This window comes from Phocoena phocoena, chromosome X, assembly GCF_963924675.1.
Source record: "Phocoena phocoena chromosome X, mPhoPho1.1, whole genome shotgun sequence".
In the NCBI taxonomy this organism is placed as follows: domain Eukaryota; kingdom Metazoa; phylum Chordata; class Mammalia; order Artiodactyla; family Phocoenidae; genus Phocoena; species Phocoena phocoena.
The window spans coordinates 15,582,235-15,605,433 of record NC_089240.1 but is presented as its reverse complement, the minus strand read 5'-3'; positions in this window follow the sequence as shown (position 1 = coordinate 15,605,433).

The window sequence follows — 23,199 nt, the reverse complement described above, 5'->3', positions numbered from 1 at the left end:
TTCTCCTGCCTTACGAAAAAATCCCACATCATCTTCCAGAATCTAACCAAAAAGAAAAAAGGCAGAGGAGAAGCCAACCCTTCTTATACCTGGGCCAACTGTCGTTTTGGGGCTGGCATAGGCAGGGAGTCCCTCTGCAAGGCCTGTGCCCCCGCCCCCCTCACGGGGTGACGGCTGGCAGGGAGCGGCACGTCCGCCGTGTTCTGGGGGAGCCACGTGATGAGGCTGCAGCACCGGACGCCACAGAAGTGCGTGCCGTGCTCAGAAACGATGCTTCCCTCTGCGGCAGAGCCAGGCTGGGGCCTCGAGCCCTTCTCACAGCAGCACTTTTGCCTTAAGGCTCTCAGGTGGGGTGTAGCTGGAGGCCTTGATTGCAGAGGCGTGAGGACAAATCCTGATGGGGCAGGGCCTCGCCAGTCTGTCTTTGCCAAGGTCCTGATGGAGTTTCTCTCCAGGTGTCTTACGGGGACGGGGGGTGGGCATGACACACAACAGGGAAAACCGTTTCTGTGGATAACGGACTCTGAAGGACAGTCACCTGGTGGCCTCGTGGTGCGCTCTGGCTGGTTGAGGGTGACGGCTTAGATTGGTGATGACTCTGCCTCTGAAATGGAAACTTGGCCGTTGGATCTTTGCGTGGAAGTTTGCGTGAAGGTGGAGAAAGCCGATGCTCAGGCTGCTTTGAGAGGACAGCAAGGTGCCCAGTGCCTCTCAGAGTCAAGATGCAGCACTGACCAGTATTCCTGAAGCAGAGGAAAGGCAGGGACGGTTCCTGCTAAAGAGCCTCGCTTCAGTCCAAGCCAAACACTTTGTAGTTGCCCCGGGGGAGAGAGTCTGGAACACGAGTCTTGGCTCACTTACCCGCTCGGTGGTGCACAGGCACTGTTTATACGGGACATCAGTGCCTTGGCTTCATATTTGTTTGAAACCATAATATTTTCCTTGCTGAGGTACAGAGTAGTTACATAAAGAAAAGTGCCCAGGGGCTTCCCTGGTGGTGCAGTGGTTCAGGGTCCGCCTGCCGACGCAGGGGACACGGGTTCGTGCCCCGGTCCGGGAAGATCCCACATGCCGCGGATCGGCTGGGCCCGTGAGCCATGGCCGCTGAGCCTGCGCTTCTGGAGCCTGTGCTCCGCAACGGGAGAGGCCACAACAGTGAGAGGCCCGCGTACCGCTAAAGAAAAAAACAAGAACAGTGCCCAAAATCTCTCTCAATTTCTGCTCCAGTGGACTCCCACATCCCCTCTCCTTCCTATTACTGTCGGTATGTCAAACCTTTCTCCTCAGATTACTAGATGGTTCCTTCTGTCATTCATCAGCACGTGTGAGGTGCTCTGTCTGTGACTCGGTGCTCAAGGCCCTCAGCCTGCGCAGGAAAGCCAGTGTGAACAGATGACCAGGCTTTAGCGTGGTGGGGGGGGGGGTGTGAGGGAGCTGGACGAGGGCTGGGCTGGGAAGGTAGGGACGGCCCAGAGCCCTGCCATCAGCATGGCAGATCCCGGAGACAGTGTGGGTGGCCTGGCGCCGTGCCCCGAGCCCCCCGCAGTGCCCGGAGCCTTCCTGTTTGTGCCCCGTCTTCCCTTGGAAGCCAGTTTGCTCTCATTTGCCTCGGCGGGTCCAGGGGGGTCACAGCCACCCACGTTTCATAGTCGCATTTTCATGGCCTTTATTTCTGGTGTCTTTAAGACATGCTTGACATAAACAAGACTCATGTCATTCACCAGATAGACTCCCTGGTGGATCATTTCAAACACAGATAATGTAAGAAAGGTACAAGCCGCTAAAGGCCCGGTTGCTTCTTGGGCAAAGGCTCGAGAAGAGTTACAGCCCTCCAGAATGAGCCAGGTGCTAATTTAGAACGATCACCTGCCTGTGGATGACGCGCAAAGTCGCAGATGCTGTGTTTGGGCTCACCAACCGAGACGCGGGCGGCCAGGAGAAGAGCCATAATAAGCAATTCAACTGAGCCTTCGATTCACTCTTTTGAAACCTCTTTGAAATGAAATCCTGAAATAGTACCACATTTCCACAGGCACCAAGCTGTCAGCTTCAAAGAACAGCCTTCTGAGGCTTGATCCCTTTCACAAGCAGCTGAGGCCCACACCACCAAGAAGAGGAACAGATGTTCGAGGGGGATGGGAGAGGCCTGTCCTGCCACCATCCTGGCCTCTGCGGATGGGCCCAGGTTTCCATACCAGGAGCCCCTGGCACCTTGGGGCTGGGCAGCAACGAAGACCCAACAGAGCCAAAAATAAATTAATAAATAAATACATGCATACATTTTATAGGAAAAAAGAAGAACTTGAATGTTATAGAAAGCAGTTCTGGATTTTGCAGGGCCTTGGGGTTAAAATACTGATGATGATTGTATGGCAGATGTGCAGAAATAAGAGAGCTCTGTTTAAGAGGGTGCCGGGCCACAGAGCATTTTCACTTCATTTCTTGGTAAACCCTTTTCTGCGGCTAAGAAGTAACAAAACTAATCAACTTGAATTCCAGCCACAGGAAGCCAGATATGCCCAGTAGCAACCCAGGCTGGGCTGGGGGAGCCGGGAGGCTGTCCGGTCAAGCCAGCATCTCCCCAGTGGACATCAGCCCGGAGGTCAGAGCCTCTGCAACTCCCCTGAGATGCGGCGATTAAAAGGAGAGATCGTTACGCAATAGCTGCCTGGATAGAGAGGATATAAATGCTCCTTGTGTAAAAGAAGAAAGAAAAAAGACCAGAAGATCAGGAGGCAAGAGAAACAAGTTTGTCAGTTGATGGATGCCATTTATTTCCGGACAAGAAGACAGGTGGCTCGGCCTCCCTTGATGTAAATGACAGCAGAGCATCTCTCAGTTCTGTTGACTTGCGCGGGAGTCTGGCAGATCGCTTTTGTCTTCCCTGCTTCCTTGTCAAAAGGTACAAAAGCCTCCCACCCCCTCCCTTGGCGCCATCGTCTTTCAAGGTGACTCTTATGCTTTTGAAGTCCCTGCCATCTGTTCTGTACAGCTCTGCACTTCGCATGTTCCCAGAATGCCTTCTGTTCTCCCGGACTTGGCCACTGATAACTCTGCTTGTGAGGGGAAGGTAAAGACACACTGCCACCTTCTTAGAGCCCAGTGTGCCCTTGTTCCCTCAAAGCCATTTAGGAGAAGCCGTATCCTTAAGTTACCAAGAGAATTCTCTGAGGAACAGAGAAACCGCAAGAGAGACTAATTCTCAAACCCAAAGCACACAGTGTTTGATAGTTTGGGAGAGGGAAAAATTCCATCCGAAAACAACTGTGTATGTTTTTAAGGAACATACGTGCAATTTTGGCAAAAATGCCTTCTTAGAAGGACTGGCATCGTCGTAACCATTGAACTCTGAAGTCACGTGATTCCTCCCTCTGTCTTGTTGCAGTATGTCAGCTATTCTGAAAAATGAATTGCTCGGGAAGGCACTTACTGGGGGCCTATTACGGTATTACCCAGGCGGCAGTCCGCCCACAGAATACGGACCAGCGTGGCGGGATGAAGAAACGCCTGTCGTTTGAGAAGACCTCTAAGGACGCACGTTGTCCAGCGTCCCATGGAAGCATTCCTGACACCGCCCCACCGGGACAGCCATGCGTCGGCCCTCAATCCTGAGCGTCTTTGACCTGTCTCAGCGGGGTGGCCGCCAGACGCCTCCAGCTGGTGGGCTAAGGGTGTGGCCCCGAGCTACTTCTGAAATGGGCACGGGGCAATGGTTATTACGCCTTCCAGTTTTCCTTTTTGAAAGACCTTTCCAGATACAAGCTCAGGCTAGACTTGCCAAGGAGAATTCATAGTCACTGGCTCTATTCTCTCACGGCCTCTGTGTCACCTTTCACCACTGTGTTAGTTGCAAATTACAGACAGCAACTCTAGCTGGGTAGGAAACACGTTTCTTAAAGGAGATTGGATAAGTCACGTGATCACTAGACTTGGCGACTCCCCAGCCAAGAACAAGGCCCCAGGTCACCGGGCTCACGCCCTGGAGCTTACACCACAGATGCCCCCAACGCTGACCAATGTCACGAGGACCTCCGCCTCCTCTCTTTCAGAAACTATTTTAAACGTAGAGGCTGCCACCTGTCAACAGAGTAGGTTTCATACAGTCACTAGCCGTCAAGTCAGACTCTGGCAGGTGTGTTCCATCAGCTGGGGCGGGGTTGTCAGCTGAGAGGGAGGTTGGAAAAGCCAGCATCTGAGACTTCCTCCTCCTCGAGTGGAGGCGGGGCCGGCTTCATAACATGGGGGACCACCCCCCCAGACCCAGGAAGGGCGTTCCGATGCTGAGCATCTAAAACTAAGCGTCCACTACAGCCAGGACCCTTGGCTTGTATTCCTCTGTCCGGAGACGCAGGACATGTGCTCTCCCGGGGTCTGCCCTTTGGCGAGGCTCGGTCAGTGGGAGTGAAGAGGGTGTGCACAGCAGGCGGCCAGTGCCCCCCCTGGGCTCAGGCTGGACCAAGCACAGCTTCTCTCTGCCTGTAGAAATGTTTCTAAGTCATAGGGGCTGGGTCGCTGCTGCTACCCGGCCTGCACAGCAGACCACCTCCTGCCACTCAGCTTCCAAGGAGCTGTTGCAAAGCTACCGGCATACCAGCCCAGCCCTGGTAGCCTTTTCCTGGACCCTCTGAGTGACAGCCCATCTGGGACAAGACGCAAATGATTGTCTCATCTTTCCTTCTAAGTCTTTAGCCAGCTGGGGGATTTAAAAATAAAGAGTTGGAACTGATTCGAAGTGTAAGCCTGTGTCCTGACAGTGTGAATAAATTCCCCCAGCTGTCACCGAGGTTCCATCCCTGAATTCTCGCAAGCGTCCGAGCCACTGTCTCCTGAGCTCCAGAGAGCCCAGCCGCGGAGGCGAGTCGGCCTCTGGCGCTCCCCTCCCTCCCTCCCTCCCTCCGTGGCAGCTCCCCCAAAGTGCTCTCCCCCTCATTAACCACAGAGCTCCATCTGGAGTGAAAAACGGCCCAGCAGGCGCCGAGGCGGTCTCTGTGCCGGAGATGAAGCCGGGCTTGGCGGCCCCGGCGGTGCAGAGCACTGGAGCCTGAGTTGACCTTGCAGCCCGAGTCTCCAGAAAGATCTCTGGGCTTTTCATCCCCTAAAGCAGCGAGCTGACATGTGCTACGGTGATCTCACACACACACACACGCTTCTGTCCCCAGGTCCCCTGAGACCAGAGGTGGCTTTTGTGCCGTCAGCACACATTTCTGCGGCTGGCGCTATCTCAGCAGGCTGGGACACAGCAGCGCACGCCTACTAAAGGCAAGAGACAAAATAAGCAGGTCAACCGTGGGAGGGGGATCAAATCAAGAGCCCAGAGCAAAGGGTCCACTCTGAGCACGGGGCCAGTAGGGAATCTGCAGAGTAAACTCACCAGCCCTCCACCAGGACCACCCTGTTTTCTCGACAATGACGACACAGGAAGAAGAAGAAAGGGCAGCCCCAAACCCTCCCCTGGGTGCGATGGGCCTCCCTCCCCTAGCAGGTCACGGATGAGTAAGATACCCACCTGCAAAACGTTCTGGGTGACGGGGCAGGAGCTTCTCAAGAATGTACTGGACCTCGGCCTATAGCTGTCCGAACCCAGTGCGGGGGAGGGGGGTGGGGGGTGGGGTTCAGGGGAGGGCACGGGGCCAAGCCCATCTCCCTGTCTCCATGTAACTCGGCCAAGAGGGCTGAGAAGCCAACCCCCAAGTCCTCCTTCCTCTCCTGGCCCAGATCGTAAACGAATGAGCAATTAGATGCATAATGTGTTGGGATGACAAGAGGCTGGACAAGATTAAAGCAGACAAAGAGGGCAGGGAGGCCTGGGGGCAGCGGGGACTGTCATATGGGATGAGTAGACAAGACCCCTGATAAGGCAGGATTTGATCAGAGATCTGGAGGAAGTGAGGGCCTGAACTTAGGGGAAACTAAGGGGGAAAATGCGCCAGATCGAGGGAACAACCAGTGCAAAGGCCCCGAAGCAGGAATGCACCTAACATGTCTTTGGAACAGGAAGGAGGCCAGAGGGTGCAGACTGGTGCCATCAAGGTGAGGAGTGTAGACCTTGGCTTTTGCCCCAAATCACTGGGGGGTTTGGGACAGAGGAATGCCAACCCTTCCAGAGATCGACTCCACAGGGAAGCAGGGGCAGAGGAGAGAAGGGTTCATTTTGCAGCAGGTTTGGAGAGACTGTGTCTCTGGGAGGGTGAGACGAAAGGGGCAAGTGCCCAAGGTGATTTAACTTCCTTCCACCCCACTTGAGAAGCAGACAAGCTCCTCCTGAAGCTGGAAAATGGAGGTGATCGAATGACTGAATGACAGAGGAAAACTATTCCTGTTCCCGTCCTCAACCCTCCTCTCCCTCTCAGGCCTAAAACCCTGTGTGGTCCTTAGATCATTTTCAAGCAAACATACATACACGTGCACCCAGCCATCGGCCGGCCACCGCCTGCCACACTTCCTGTGCCGGGGCCGCAAGTTCTGTGCAGAGCGAGGGGCCGCAAAGGGAACAGTGGCTGCACTTGGTCCCCAGGGCTCCGTCCAGGCTTGCAGTCTCCTGCTGTCCCCACCCCTGAAGAAGTTTCTCCCCGTCCCCAACCCAGGGGACATCAGACCTCTTCTCTGCCATCCACAAGAGCCCAGCTGCCTTTCAAGTCGGGCCTCAGAAAGCACGAGGAAGAATGGGGTGGCTGAGGCCTTCTAGGCTCTAAAGGCTTCACATTCTGCAAACCATTCAAAGGCTGCTTCCTCTGCGCTTTAAATAGCTGCGCTGTGCTGAGTTTTAAATTTGACACATTTCTTTTTCTGAAGCTAAAAAAGGCACAATGGAGAAAGCAAGCAAGCAAGAAATGTAGTGAGTCATTGGGAGGAAGAGAGCTGCTCCCACTTGGAGGCCGTGGTCAGGGGAATGGTGGTGGGAATAGGTGAGGCCAACAGGATTGGCCCTGAGTCATCTCGGGAATAGGCGAGAGTCTGGCGGGTCTTAACAGCTGGTAAGCCCCAGGTATGTTGGAAAGACAGAGGAAGGCGGCAGACATTTAAACTGAACATCTGGTCGAGTAGCACATCCCTCAGACATTGGAAAAGAACACACTTTCACCCCCGTACATTTGCTTAGTTAGATGACCATTCTTAGCACCAGGATTTTACAGATGGGGAAACGGAGGCTCAAGAGGCTTGTGAATTTCATAAATTCTCCTGCGTTAGATCAGGACTAAAGCCTGTGTTTCAAGACTCCATGTTTACCTAGATCTGGGCAAAGAATATTGCATTTCATTTACAAATTTACCTCAGAAGACAGCCTCTCATTTTCTTGGATTACACAAGACTTGGACGGCAGATATGGAGACAGCTATTGCAGGGGATGCATTCCAGCCTACTTAAGAACCAGACGCGCTGTACAGGCAGGCGCCAGGCCTCGGGTGGGCACAGAGCTCGGGGCTAGACTAACAGTGCTCCGAGCGTGGCCCTCAGCCGGCCCCTAGGTGGCCCTTAGCTCCCCAGCTAAAGCTGGGAGGCCATGTCCTGCTCCACTTTCTCTAAGGGTCCATTTCAATTTAGAAGAAATGTGGTTAGTGCTTTGGAAACTGCAAAGCTCTTAACCAGAGTGTCTGTTTTAATGTGGGCCCTGCCACCCTAGAGACCTTGACCAGATGGTGAGCCTCTGACAAAATTGGAAGCAAGGCAGAGGCAGCGGTTGCCTTAAGGCATCGAACCTGGCTTTGACCGCTTCCTGGGCCCCCAGCCCTTTCTCCCCCGGGCACTCTGGGGTGAGCCGGGCAACAGTCAGATCCCCACATTGCTGCTGGGAGCTGGGCACCCTTGGATTGTACATAGTCTCTTGGTGCCTCAGTTTTCTCCTCTGTGATGGGATGGATTATATAAACCGCCCTCACTGGAGGTTCCAGAGATTAACAGGGTAATGTGTGTAATAATAATCATAATAATGTATATATACTGATGTCATGATAATGCGTGTAAGCCACGGCGCCTCCCACCTAGGTCTGCAGACTCCAATCCCCATGGGAGGCAGCCTGGGTGCTTTTGAATGTGGGCTGTGGATCCAGACAGGCTGCTTTTTAGCTGCATACCCGCGGACAGCAAGTCCTTCCTCTGAGCCGCGTTTCCTCATTTGTCAAGAGGGGATAATCAGAGTTCTCCATTTAAGGATTTGGAGGACGATTAAAAATTAGATAATGGGAGTAAAAAATTGTTTAAAAGAAGGTCCATCAGTACTGCAACCTGGCAAAGCTTGGGTTAAGCCCAATTCAGGTGTTAGTTACACTCTAGAGAGGCCAAGGTCACTGCCCTCTTCTCCGCCCTGAGCAGGGCTCTCTGCTGTGGACCAAGGACAAAGCAGGGCAGACAGAGGCAGGGGATGGCACTTTGGGGAGAAGGAGCAAAGAGTTTCAAAGCCCTATCTTCATCTTCAACCTCTGAATTCCTTCTGTCTCTTGGAACTTGTCACCAAGGGCCTGGTGTGACAAGAGAGGGCTGGAGCCTCCTCCCTTCCTTGGGAGAAGTATTGCTGCTCTCGGAGAAGAGAGCATCTGGGATGGGCGCAGGCCAGGCAGCAGCTGAGGGGCAGAGTCAGGGAGCCAGCAGGACATGGCGTTGCTTTGCTGAGACCACGAGAGCTGCCTTGCTTGGGAATGGTTCAGAGCACCGCCCCCGAGCTGGTGCCTGCCTGCCTGGGGTCCAACTCCGCTGTGAAGTGGGGCCTGTGATAGCACCTCCATCTCATATGATTGTTACAAGGATTAAATGTATTAATTCTTAAGGTGCTTGGATATCACTTGGTACCACAGTAAGTGCTAAGTAAATGTTTGTTTGAATTTTTTTGAAAAAATTAGATAGAATACAACTCCTGGAACCTAGCAAACATTCAATGAATTCCTGTTTAAAAACAGACCCCAAATGCCTTCTCTCCCCGACTGTCCTCACTCCAGCCAGTCTTCTGTTTCCTCTGAGAGACTCATGTTGCTGAAGTATTAGAGGAAAGAAACCTTGATGGTCATTGGCCATTCCCAGCCTTTGCAGGGGTGTTTGTCTTTCATAAGTCATGTTTTATCCTCAGTGAAAGCAATAACTTGTGGAATCTCAGCCTCTGAGCTAGACAGTATGATGGGGAGCTAAAGGGGAAAGGAGATGGGACAGTAAAAGGCCCTCAACCCCCTCCCGTCATGTTTTTTGCTTAAGTATGGGCTGGCACTGCCCGAACCCGTGGCGGGGGGGAGGGCGGGGGGGGGGGGTGGCACACGTGCTCTGAAGACCTGTCTCTTCCCAGAACTCTAAAAGGCAGGATGATACTAGTGGATAGATTCTTCAGTAATCTCTCAGGATACTTTCAGCTGTACATCACAGGCTACCCAGCTATCAGTGGCTTGAACAATAAAGATAATCATCATCTCATTTAACAAGGAGTCCGGAGCCAGGAGGTTGCAGGGTTGGTTCAGTGGCTCAGTAATGTCATGAATGATCCATGCCCTCCCCATCTTCCTTCTCTATCATCCTTAGAATGTGCCGTTTCCTTCTCTCATGGTTGCAAGACAGCTGCCACAGCACCAAGCATCACACACTTAAAAGACAACCAGAAAGGGAGGGGCAGGGCTTTCTTCTTGAGTCTCTCTCTCTCCCTCTTTCTCCCTCAATCCATTCCAGGCAGGGAAATCTTCCCCAGAAACACTCTAATAGACTTTCCCATAATTCTGATTGGCCAGAACTGAGTCACATGCCTGTTTTAGACTAATCGTTGGCAAAGACAATAAGGATTAACAGGAGAGCTTTAGAGCTACCATAGTTTTGAATATACAACTATTTGTGGCCCTGGGGGAAGGAGCCACCTCCTGAGACATCACCTGTCAAATACCTGACACAAAGTTGGGGTCCTATTAAGGAAGGGGAGGGATGGCTGCTGGATGGGCAACCTGGAGCTTATCCTGGACACTTAACCCCCTGGGTCATTGTCTTGGCCTCTTTCATGTTTCTTGAAATTTCCTGTGCCTTGTCCAGGGCCCTTTGCAGCTGTAGGAAAGGTGTTGCTCACTAAATACTTCGGGCGCTTCTACTTGTTGCCATAACTGTAACCACCTCCCCCTGCCTTCCGACCTTCCTACATGGTGGATTAAAGCAGAGAAACATAGACGAGACAAGCCACAATATAGGTGAAGGTGTTAGAAAAAAGCTACAAGAGGATCATGATTAAATGTTCCAGACTCACCAGTTAAAAGACAAATGTCAGCAAATTAGGTTAATATGGAGAGATATGTACTGTTTATAAGCATACAGACATGAAAGGTTGAAAGGAAAAGGATGAAAGAGGACATGTCAGGCAAATGTTAACCAAAAGAGAGCTGGTATCACTGTGTTCATGTCAGGTAAAATAGACTTCAGGACAAAAAGCAGTATTAAGGATGAAAAAGGTGACTATGTGATGATAAAAAAGCAAATTCACCAAGAAGAGATTTCCATTTTAAACATATATGTACCCAACAAAATAACTCCAAAATATATGAAGGAACCATTGATAGAACTACAAGAAGAAACCAATGAATCCATCTTCCTAGTGAGAGATTTCAACATATATCTTGACTACTACCAAGTTAGGCAGAACAAAATATCATCAAGGACATAGAAGACCTGAATGACACAATTAACCTTGATCGAATGGACAGATAGACAAGTCAACGCAACATTTTGAGAATACACTCTGGGTTCTCCATGCACACGTGTAACAGTAAAATTTTGATTATATACTAAGCCATAAAGAAAAACTTTTTTTTAAAAAAGAGCAAAGCTGGAGGAATCACACTCCCTGACTTAAGACTATACTCAAAACTACAGTCATCAAAACAGTATGATACTGTCACAAAAACGGACACATGGGTCAATGGAACAGAATAGAAAGCCCAGAAATAAACCTACACACCTATAGTCAATTAATCTGGGACAAAGGAGGCAAGAATATACAGTGCAGAAGAGACAGTCTCTTCAAAAAGTGGTGTTGGGAAAACTGGACAGCATCACGTAAAAGAATGAAATTAGAACATTTTCTCACACCATGTACAAAAATGCACTCAAAGTGTATTGAGGACCTAAATGTAAGACCAGAAACCATAAAACTCCTAGAAGAAAACAGAGAACACTCTGACATAAATTGTTTCAGTATCTTTTTGGATCTGTCTCCTAAGGCAAAAGAAACAAAAGCAAAAACAAATAAATGGGACCTAATTAAACTTAAAAGCTTTTGCACAGCAAGTGAAACCATCAACAAAATAAGACAACCTACTGAATGAGAGAAAACATTTGCAAATGATATGACCAGTAAGAGGTTAATATCCAAAATATATAAACAGCTCATACAACTGAATATCAGAAAAACAACCCAATCAAAAAATGGGCAGAAGGTCTGAATAGACATTTTTCCAAGGAAGACATACAGATGGCCAAAAGGCACATGAAAAGACGCTCAGCATCACTAATCATCAGAGAAATAGAAATCAAAACCACAATGAGATATCACTTCACACCTGTGAGAATGGCTATCATCAAAAAGAACACAAATACAGGGAACTCTGCTCAATACTCTATAATAACCTATATGGGAAAAAAATCTGAAAAACAATAGATATATGTATAACTGAATCACTTTGCCATATACCTGAAACTAACACAACATTGTAAATCAACTATACTCCAATATAAAATTAAAAATTAAAAAAAAAACACAAATAACAAATGTTGGCGAGGATATGGAGAAAAGGGACCCCTGGTACACTGTTGATGGGCAGGTTAAGTTGGTGCAGCCACTGTGGAAAACAGTATGGATGTTCCTCAAAATAACTAAAAATAGAACCACCCTACGATCCTGGTCATGTGGTCCCCACCCCATCCCATGCCCCATCCCACTCCTGGGTATATATCCAAAGAAAATGAAACATTAATTCAAAAAGATACATGTACCCCAATGTTCACAGAAGCATTATTTACAATTGCCAAGATATGGAAGCAACCTAAGTGTCCGTCAACAGATGAATGGATAAGAAGGTGTGGTATATATATACACAATGGAATACTTCTCAGCCATAAAAAGAATGAAATTCTGCCGTTTGCAACAACATGGATGGACATAGAGAGCATTATGCTCAGTGAAATAAGTCAGACAGAGACAAATACTCTGTTATCACTTATATATGGAATCTAAAAAATAAAATGTATATTAAAAAAAACCAAACAGACTCACAACTATAGAGAAGAAATTAGTGGTTACTAGTAGGGAGAGGGAAGGGGGAGGGACAGATGGGGTAAGGAATTAAGAGGCACCAACTACTACATATAAAAATAAATAAGCTACAGGGATATATTGTACAGCACAGGAAATATAGCCAATATTTTATAATAACTATAAATGGACTATATTCTATAAAAGTATTGAATCACTATGTTGCACACCTGAAACTAATATAATATTGTAAATCAAGTATACTTCAATAAAGAAAGAAATATGCAGACCACAATCCTTGACCTTTAAAAATGTAAATAACCCCAAGACATTTACAAATGTTTTAAAAATTGCTAAGTAACTCACAGGCTAAAGAGGAATTCACATGAAACTTTTTAAAATCTCCAGAGGTGAATGAAAATGAAACTGGTGCATATCAAATCTTGTGACATACAGAAAAAACAATGCTTTGAGCGAAATTTATAACCTTAAATACTTGTATTAGAAAAGTTGACAACCTCAAGATTGATGAGCTAGGTTTCCACTTTAAGAAATCAGAGAAAGAACAACAAAGATAATAAAATAAGCACAGATCACTGAAATAGAAAACAAAGATACAAAAGAGATCAACAAAGCCTAAGGTGACCTTTTTAGGAAAAGTAACAAAATAGGTAAACCTTCATCAAGTTTGCTGAAGAAAACAGAAGAAACAAAAAGTATTATAATGAAAAGGGGGACATGACTACAGAAGAACTAGATGTTAATAAAAAGATAATAAAAGAATACTAGCAAATTCAACAATATGGCAGCAATTTTCAAAGTGAGACAAGAAGTGTCGGTGATGCTTGTGGCACACTATTCACGACAGCAAATGCCTGCAAGGGCTTCACCTGTCTGCGGGCGGGAATATCTTCACCTGGCCAGATTTTCTGAGGGATTCAGAAAGAATGAAGCACTGTGAGATGCAACAACATGGATGAATCTTAGCAATATAGCAGGATGATCAAAAAGATTACAAACAGCATGACACCCTTCTTATAAAATTAAACACACACACACATTTTAGGAACATATACAGATGCATATGAAACCACAGAAAAGCAAGGGAGAGAAGAACAAGGCACACAGCCTTCTTTAACAAGATTCTGTTGGCTGGTGAGACAGGCATGAGATGGGGTAAGGACCATGTGACCAGGCTGAAGTTAGTGTCAGGGTTCTGACTTTTGTTTGGGGTAGTGGGTTTGCATGTGCTTATTGTTAAAAGTAGCAAGCTAGGGATTTCCCTGGTGGCGCAGTGGTTAAGAATGCGCCTGCCAATGCAGGGGACACGGGTTCAAGCCCTCGTCTGGGAAGATCCCACATGCCGTGGAGCACTAAACCCGTGCGCCAGAACTACTGAGCCCGTGTGCCACAACTACTGAATCCTGCGTGCCTAGAGCCCGTGCTCAACAAGAGAAGCCACCACAATGAGAGGCCCGCACACCGCAACGAAGAGTAGCCCCCGCTCGCCGCAACTAGAGAAAGCCCACGCACAGCAACGAAGACCCAAGGCAGCCAAAAATAAATGAATTTATTTAAAAAATTTTAAAAATTAAAATAGCGAGCTAAATAACTAAATAAATAGGAGCAGGCCATGCTGGACCAGTGATGAAGAGTAGGTTGAGTGGAGAAGAGAAAGAGACAGAAAAGCTATTCAGTTGGCAATCATCATCATTATTCTTCCCCACAATCTAGGGGACAGACAGAGCTAACACAGCTGAGCGGGGGTCTTTGCCTGGGCCACTGCTGTGGGTCTGCTTCTTAGCTTCCCCCAGCTCAGCCCCGGCAGCTGACACCTCTCGTGCCATGTGGAGGAGACAGGGAGACAGGGAAAGTGAGCCGCTGTAGGGTGGAACTTAGAACAGCTGAGGTCAGCTCTTCATTCTGACAGGAACCAGCAACCGTTGAGGGTTATGTCTTGACCCTCCCTGATACAAAACTAACCAAAGAGGAGAGGATTGCTGAGATGGCACGGTTAGCCTGAAGGCAAAAGGACCAGGTGACAGGCCACAGAGAACTTGGAAACATCATTCAGGTGTCTCTCAAACTCAAGGGCCACTGGCTGCCGCAGGTGCCTGAGGGTGGGGGGTTATGACCTCCTAGAGAGGGTCTCCATCAACCTAGGGCAATGCAGGGGAAAGTAGTGCAGCTGTGAGTACTTAGTGATGGAGAGGGGGTGGGCTGCACCGCTGAGCGGGATGTGGGCGGCCACTGCAGCTTGCCTCTGCCTCGTGTGCCAGGCGCTCGGCTGCGTTCTCTTTCACCTGTGCCATCGTGGCCGCACTTACTCTCATTCTGCAGGAGAAACAGAAGCTCCAAATACTCAAGTCATTTTTCCCCCCAGCGTTTCAGAGCCCCTTCTGCTCCTGGCAGAAGGACAGATGGGCAGAAGTTGTGTGACTTCAAAGGCCAGGTAGGGATGCTAAAGTCAGCAAATAAAAGCACAGAATGGCCAGTTAAATTTGAACTCCATGTAAACAGAGTCAATTTTTAGTTCACGCATGTCCCGGCTAATATCTGGGACATGCTTATACTAAAAAACTCTTTGTCATCTGGAATTCAAATTTAACTGGGTGCCCTGTATTTTGTCTGGCAACCCTGAAGCCCGCGGTATCAGGCCGCCCTCTGCCACCATTGGTGACTCAAGAAACAGAGGCCAGGTGGTGTGAATTACGCAGAATGCCAGGCAGTGGAGGCAAATGCACCATGGGCAGCTGAAATGCACACTAATGCTTTCCCGCTTTGCAGGGGAGGGGAGCTACTGGTTTTGTCTGCGATCAAGGATGTAACTGTGGGCTCATCCCCACGTGTGTGAAGCGATCCCCTTCCAACGCAGAAGCTCCGGCGCCCGCACGAGCCAGCCGGGAGGCAGCCTCGGTTTCCCTTCACCTCGGCGCGAGGGAGCCCTGACTAAATGCTGTTTCTCCCCCTCCATCCATCCATCACTCCAGACACTCCCGCTCCGATGCTCGTGCATCTCAACTCCAGCCTCTGCACAAAGGGGAAGCCCGAGACGCAGACACCGCACAAAGCTTTGCGGGCTTGGTGGAGGAGGCGCCCTCCTTACCCACGTCCCCTAGAGAGAGCCGCCCGCCGCGCCTGATGTAACCAATGGCACCCGCGGCAAACCATTTCCAGTGCCCTCTGCCACTCCCCCCCAGAGGCATTTCAGCTTGTGGAGCACCACGGTAGGGAGGGATGCGGTGTGCTCCGGAGGCTCACCGAGGCAGCCGCGAAGCGAGGCTAAAATTAAATCAGACTGAACATATTGTTCGCGGAAACCTTAGCAGAGCATGAGTCATGGTGGTGAAGTGCATCACACAGCCTCAGAATTCCCATTTATATTAGGTTTATTTGGGGTCTTTACGCTTTGGCTCAGGTTCCCTTGCTCCTCTCCCCTCCCCCGCCCCGCACTGATTCTCCCTCTTTGGGGGAAAGCCTCAAGCCTATGGTGGCTAAGGGTCCAGATGGGCAGCCAGGAAGCAGAGCAGGGTGGGCGCCTGGCGGGTACCAAGGGAATCAGCTCACCAGCGCCAGTGGTGGATGCCCCGGGGCCTCCAGGAAAGAAAAGGTGGGGAAATCTGGCCATTTCGACGAATGCTAGCATCTCAATTTTTTTTTTTAAGTGAAATTCGGTGAGAGGCAAGAGGTTGAAACTCCAGGTTAAAATGAACTCGCCAGGTTCTTGTGCAGTTTTTGGTTAACTCGGCCTCCAGACAGCGCAGCCCGGTGAGCACACACACGCTCACTGCCTCACAGCCGTCTCCACAGACCACTTACCAGCTGCATGACCCGGGGCAACTGGCTTCACCTCTCTGTGTCCATGAAATAGGAGTGATGATAATAATATTTACCTCTAGGGTGGCTGCGACGATTACTGAGTTAATATGCGTGAAGTACTTAGCACTTGGCTCAGAGGAAATGCTAACGTGTGAGCTTTCATCACCATCACCGCCACCATGCCCCCCAGCAGCGGACGCTTGGTGGCACTGCCGGGCACTGGGGGAGCAGGGCCACATGTGCTTTACAGACAGCCACAGGCCAGAGACCTGGCAGAGGTAGGATTCACAGGCTGTGGGAGCCACAGGGCCTTCCCCTGCAACCTGTCCGGTCAAGTTGGTTGCGGGTGGGGAAATGCATGTCACGCACGTTAGCAAGCCAGTGCGGCAGAGCCATCTTCTGACTCCCCATCCAGTGCTCTTCCATGTGTTCCCTGAGGGGCCCTGCTGCACTGACACAACTGGAGAGGGAAGCAGGTTTCGCACCTTGGGAGACTTGCAGTGCAGGCAGGTGAAGAGGGACCACCTGCCACTTTGAGCCACACCAGGCTGTGTAGGCAGAGTCCCCACAACCACGAGGCAACCACCCTCATCACTCAGCACACGTTCAGGCTACAGCAAGTTCCAACACTGTCACCTCATTTGGACCCTCACACCAAACGCAGGGGGCTAGTGGCGGGGGCAGTGGGTGCCCCGCTCTGACTGTGGATTCCCTGGGAGCTTTTGAATGAAGAGCTATATCATCTACTCAGACCCAACATGTAAGTGGCCTCAGGGATCCCCAACTTTTTCCAATGGGGGTCTTTTTACTATCACCCCATGTTCCCTATGCTTTGAAAGATTTTATCTACCATGCTGCAAGTAATAAGTTAATTTTTTCTTCTGTAATTTATTAATTGGAGACCAACACAATGGCCAAATGAAGTTTCTGTGCAAGGGATAAATGCTGTGCCCAAGATGAGGAGGTGGGATTCCTGCCAAAAGCAAAGAAACGTGACATTTTAATTGGCCCAAGATGACTTATCACAGCTCCATGAACAGTCTCTGGAAGGCTTTATAAAATGACAACATCTCATGGACTCCTGTTAAGATGACTGCCCTCCCAAGAGGTCCAGAGACCCCGGGAGGAGAGCCATGTGCTCTGATCCCAGCATGGTAGTCTAAGCCCCCCAGGATAATGGCTGGGCAACAACCCAAGGAGGCAGCAGTGTGGAAGAGGAAGGGACCTAATTGCTGATGCTGGGAACAGGGCCTCGAGCCTATGCCCAAGGCAGAGACTACCCACTGTGATAACTTGGGGCCCTCTTCCCTTGGTGACAGCCCCAAAAGCCATAGGGGCCCCCAGAATGGCACCTTTCTAGACCTCTAGACATAGAGCCCAAAGCTCTGCCCCTGTCCTAAGATGCTCAGAGTCTAAGGGAGTGCCTCTCTAGTGGTAAAGACTCATTCTAGAAGGGCAGGAAATCCAGGGCCTTCCTAAGGGTCTTCCTGGAGTACACAGCCAACAGGCCTGCAGTTCTAGCCATACCAAGCCTGTGGAGCCACCCTTCCCACCTGACATGCTCAGTTCTCGCTCATTAGACATGAACATACCTCACAGATGTACCCCAAGAGAGAGGGACAGACCCTGACCCTAAGCTGACTTGAGCATGAGCCATGTTTATTTAGTTACAAATTCTTGGCTTTGTTCTAAATCTCTGGTATTGTGGAAAGACCACTTGGATTAGAGTCAAAGGGACATCATTTTGATTTTCAATTCCATGCATTTATCTCTGCTACTTTGTCACTTCAAACTCTGTGAAAGGCTTAAAAATAAAACAAAACCTATACAACTTTAGGTTCCATTAGAAGTCGATTTACTCATAGTAGGTATCAATAAGAAGGAAAATGTTTGTTTGTTTGTTTTTGCGGTATGCGGGCCTCTCACTGCTGTGGCCTCTCCCACTGTGGAGCCTCCGGATGCGCAGGCTCAGCAGCTGTGGCTCAGGGGCCCAGCCGCTCTGCGGCATGTGGGATCTTCCCGGACCGGGGCACGAACCCGTGTCCCCTGCATCGGCAGGTGGACTCTGAACCACTGCGCCACCAGGGAAGCCCAATAAGGGGGAAAATGTAATGAATGGCAACTTAAACTAGAAAAAATGAATAAAACAACAATTTAATAAATAAACACAGAGCAAGATGAGTAAAGTTAAATTGAGTCTATCGGTCAATTCAGCAAAGTTGATTAAACTGAATTCACCCAATAAAATACAAAGACTGTCAAAGTTAAAAATAAAAATCCAGGTGTATGCTGCTTAGAGGAAAAACATAAACTGACAAAGATCGAAAATAAGATGCCAAAAAGATACCAGAAAAAATGCCAACAAGAAGAAAGCAGGCTTTCCACCGTCCTTTTACCTCCCTGCTCGCCAGCCCCATGCACTTAAAAAGAAGGTCATTGGAGCACACAGTGGAAAAGTGCCTATATACAACCCAAGGACCCGAGGCTGCACCGAGCACTTGAGGGATCTCAGTTCCCCAACCAATCTGGGTCACAGGACTGAAAGGCTGGAATCCTAACCACTAGGCCACCAGGGAACTCCCACTTAATTTCTTGTCTTGAAAGCTCTTAAATTTTAGTAACAATTTCCATGAGTAAGAGAATAATAAATCACGAGATTGGTTCAAGATGGCAGAGTAGACGGACGTGCTCTCACTCCCTCTTGAGAGAGCACCAGAATCACAACTAGCTGCAGAACAATCATAAATAGGAAGACACTGGAACTCACCAAAAAACATATCCCACATCCAAAGACAAAGGAGAAGCCACAGTGAGACGGTAGGAGGGGCGCAATCACAGCAAAATCAAATCCCATGACTGCTGGGTGGGTGACTCACAGACTGGAGAACACTTATACCACAGAAGTCCACCCACTGGAGTGAAGGTTCTGAGACCCACGTCAGGCTTCCCAACCTGAGGGTCAGGCAACGGAAGGAAGAATTCCTAGAGAACCAGACTTTGAGGCCTAGTGGGATGTGACTGCAGGACTTTGACAGGACTGGAGGAAACCCAGGACTGGAGACCCCATTCTTGGAGGGCACATACTAAGTAGTGTGCGCATCGGGACCCAGGGGAAGGAGCAGTGACCCCAGGGGAGACTGAACCAGACCTACCTGCTAGTGTTGGAGGCTCTCCTGCAAAGGCGGGGGGGTGGCTGTGGCTCACCGTGGGGACATGGACACTGGCAGCAGAAGTTCTGGGAGGGACTCCTTGGCGTGAGCCCTCCCAGAGTCTGTCATTAGCCCCACCAAAGAGCCCAGGTAGACTCCAGTGTTGGGGTGCCTCAGGCCAAACAACCAACAGGGAGGGAACCCAGCCCCACCCATCAGCAGTCAAGAGGATTAAAGTTTTACTGAGCTCTGCCCACCAGAGCAACAGTCAGCTCTACCCACCACCAGTCCCTCCCATCAGGAAACTTGCACAAGCCTCTTAGATAGCCTCATCCACCAGAGGGCAGACAGCAGAAGCAAGAAGAACTACAGTCCTGCAGCCTGTGAAATAAAAACCACATTCACAGAAAGATAGAGAAGATGAAAAGGCAGACGGCTATGTACCAGATGAAGGAACAAGATAAAACCCCAGAAAAACAACTAAATGAAGTGGAGATAGGCAACCATCCAGAAAAAGAATTCAGAATAATGATAGTGAAGATGATCCAGGACCTCGGAAAAAGAATGGAGGCAAAGATTGAGAAGATGCAAGAAATGTTTAACAAAGACCTAGAAGAATTCAAGAACAAACAAACAGAGATGAACAATACAATAACTGAAATGAAAACTACACTTGAAGGAATCAATAGCAGAATAACTGAGGCAGAAGAACGGATAAGTGCCTTGGAAGACAGAATGGTGGAATTCACTGCTGAGGAACAGAATAAAGAAAACAGAATGAAAAGAAATGAGGACAGCCTAAGAGACTTCTGGGACAACATTAAATGCAACAACATTTGCATTATAGGGGTCCCAGAAGGCGAAGAGAGAGAGCGAAAGGACCAGAGAAAATATTTGAAGAGATTATAGTCAAAAACTTCCCTAACATGGGAAGGAAATAGCCACCCAAGTCCAGGAAGTGCAGAGAGTCCCATACAGGATAAACCCAAGGAGAAACCTGCCCAGACACATAGTAATCAAACTGGCAAAAATTAAAGACAAAGAAAAATGACTGAAAGCAGCAAGGGAAAAATGACAAATAACATACAAGGGAACTCCCATCAGGTTAACAGCTGATTTCTCAGCAGAAACTCTACAAGCCAGAAGGGAGTGGCATGATATACTTAAAGTGATGAAAGGGAAGAACCTACAACCAAGATTACTCTACCCAGCAAGGATCTCATTCAGATTTGATGGAGAAATCAAAAGCTTTACAGACAAGCAAAAGCGAAGAGAATTCAGCACCACCAAACCAGCTCTACAACAAATGCTAAAGGAAGTTCTCTAAGTGGGAAACACAAGAGAAGAAACAGACCTACAAAAACAAACCTAAAACAATTAAGAAAATGGTCATAGGAACATACATATCCATAATTACCTTAAATGTGAATGGATTAAATGCTCCAACCAAAGCACACAGGCTTGCTGAATGGATACAAAAACAAGACCCATATATATGCTGTCTACAAGAGACCCACTTCAGACCTAGGGACACATTCAGACTGAAAGTGAGGGGATGGAAAAAGATATTCCATGCAAATGGAAATCAAAAGAAAGCTGGAGTAGCAATACTCATATCAGATAAAATAGACTTTAAAATAAAGAATGTTACAAGAGACAAGGAAGGACACTACATCATGATAAAGGGATCAATCCAAGAAGAAGATATAACAATTATAAATATATATGCACCCAACATAGGAGCACCTCAATACATAAGGCAAATGCTAACAGCTGTAAAAGAGGAAATCGACAGTAACACAGTAATAGTGGGGGACTTTAACACCTCACTTACACCAATGGACAGATCAACCAAACAGAAAATTAATAAGGAAACACAAGCTTTAAATGACACAATAGACCAGATGGAATTAATTGATATATATAGGACATTCCATCCAAAAAGAGCAGATTACACTTTCTTCTCAAGTGCACATGGAACATTCTCCAGGATAGATAACATCTTGAGTCACAAATCAAGCCTCAATAAATTTAAGAAAACTGACATCATATCAAGCATTTTTTCTGACCACAACGTTATGAGATTAGAAATGAATTACCAGGAAAAAACCGTAAGAAACACAAACACATGGAGGCTAAAAACAACACGTTACTAAATAATCAAGAGATCACTGAAGAAATCAAAGAGGAAATCAAAAAATACCTAAAGACAAATGACAATGAAAACACGACAATCCAAAACCTATGGGATGCAGCAAAAGCAGTTCTAAGAGGGAAGTTTATAGCTATACAAGCCTACCTCAAGAAACAAGAAAAATCTCAAATAAACAATCTAACCTTACACCTAAAGGAACTAGAGAAAGAGGAACAAACAAAACCCAAAGTTAGCAGAAGGGAAGAAATCATAAAGATCAGAGCAGAAATAAATGAAATAGAAACAAAGAAAACAGAAGCAAAGATCAGTAAAACTAAAAGCTGGTTCTTTGAGAAGATAAGCAAAATTGATAAACCATTAGCCAGACTCATCAAGACTAAGAGGGAGAGGACTCAAATCAATAAAATTACAAATGAAAAAGGAGAAGTTACAACAGACACCACAGAAATACAAAGCATCCTAAGAGACTACTACAAGCAACTCTATGCCAATAAAATGGACAACCTGGAAGAAATGGACAAATTCTTAGAAAGGTATAACCTTCCAAGACTGAACCAGGAAGAAATACAAAATATGAACAGACCAATCACAAGTAATGAAATTGAAACTGTGATTAAAGATCTTCCAAAAAACAAAAGTCCAGGCCCAGAGGGCTTCACATGTGAATCCTATCAAACATTTAGAGAAGAGCTAACACCCATCCTTCTCAAACTCACCCAAAACTGCAGAGGAAGGAACACTCCCAAACTCATTCTATGAGGCCACCATCACCCTGATACCAAAACCAGACAAAGATACTACAAAAAAAGAAAATTAAAGACCAATATCACTGATAAATATAGATGCAAAGATCCTCAACAAAATACTAGCAAACAGAATCCAACAACACATTAAAATGATCAAGTGGGATTTATCCCAGGGATGCAAGGATTCTTCAAGATACGCAAATCAATCAAAGTGATATACCATATTAACAAACTGATGAATAAAAACCATATGATCATCTCAATAGATGCAGAAAAAGCTTCTGGCAAAATTCAACACCCATTTATGATAAAAACTCTCCAGAAAGTGGGCATAGAGGAAACCTGCCTCAACATAATAGAGGTCATATACTACAAACCCACAGCAAACATCATTCTCAATGGTGAAAAACAGAGCATTTCCTCTAAGATCAGGAACAAGACAAGGATGTCCACTCTCACCACTACTATTCAACATAGTTTTGGAAGTCCTAGCTATGGCAATCAGAGAAGAAAAAGAAATAAAAGGAATACAAATTGGAAAAGAAGAAGTAAAAACATCACTCTCTGCAGATGACAAGATACTATACATAGAGAATCCTAAAAATGCCACCAGAAAACTACTAGAGCTAATCAATGAATTTGGTAAAGTTGCAGGATACAAAATTAATGCACAGAAATCTCTTACATTCCTATACCCTAATGACGAAAAATCTGAAAGAGAAATTAAGGAAACACTCCCATTTACCATTGCAACAAAAAGAATAAAATACCGAGGAATAAATCTTCCTAGGGAGACAAAAGACCTATATGCAGAAAACTATAAGACACTGATGAAAGAAATTAAAGATGGTACCAACAGATGGAGAGATATACCATGTTCTTATATTGGAAGAATCAATATTGTGAAAATGACTACACTACCCAAAGCAATCTACAGATTGAATGCAATCCCTATCAAATTACCAATGGCATTTTCTCCAGAAGTAGAACAAAAAATCTTAAAATTTGTATGGAGATACAAAAGACCCCGAGTAGCCAAAGCAGTCTTGAGGGAAAAAAAAACGGAGCTGGAGGAATCAGACTCCCTGACTTCAGACTATACTACAAAGCTACAGTAATCAAGACAAT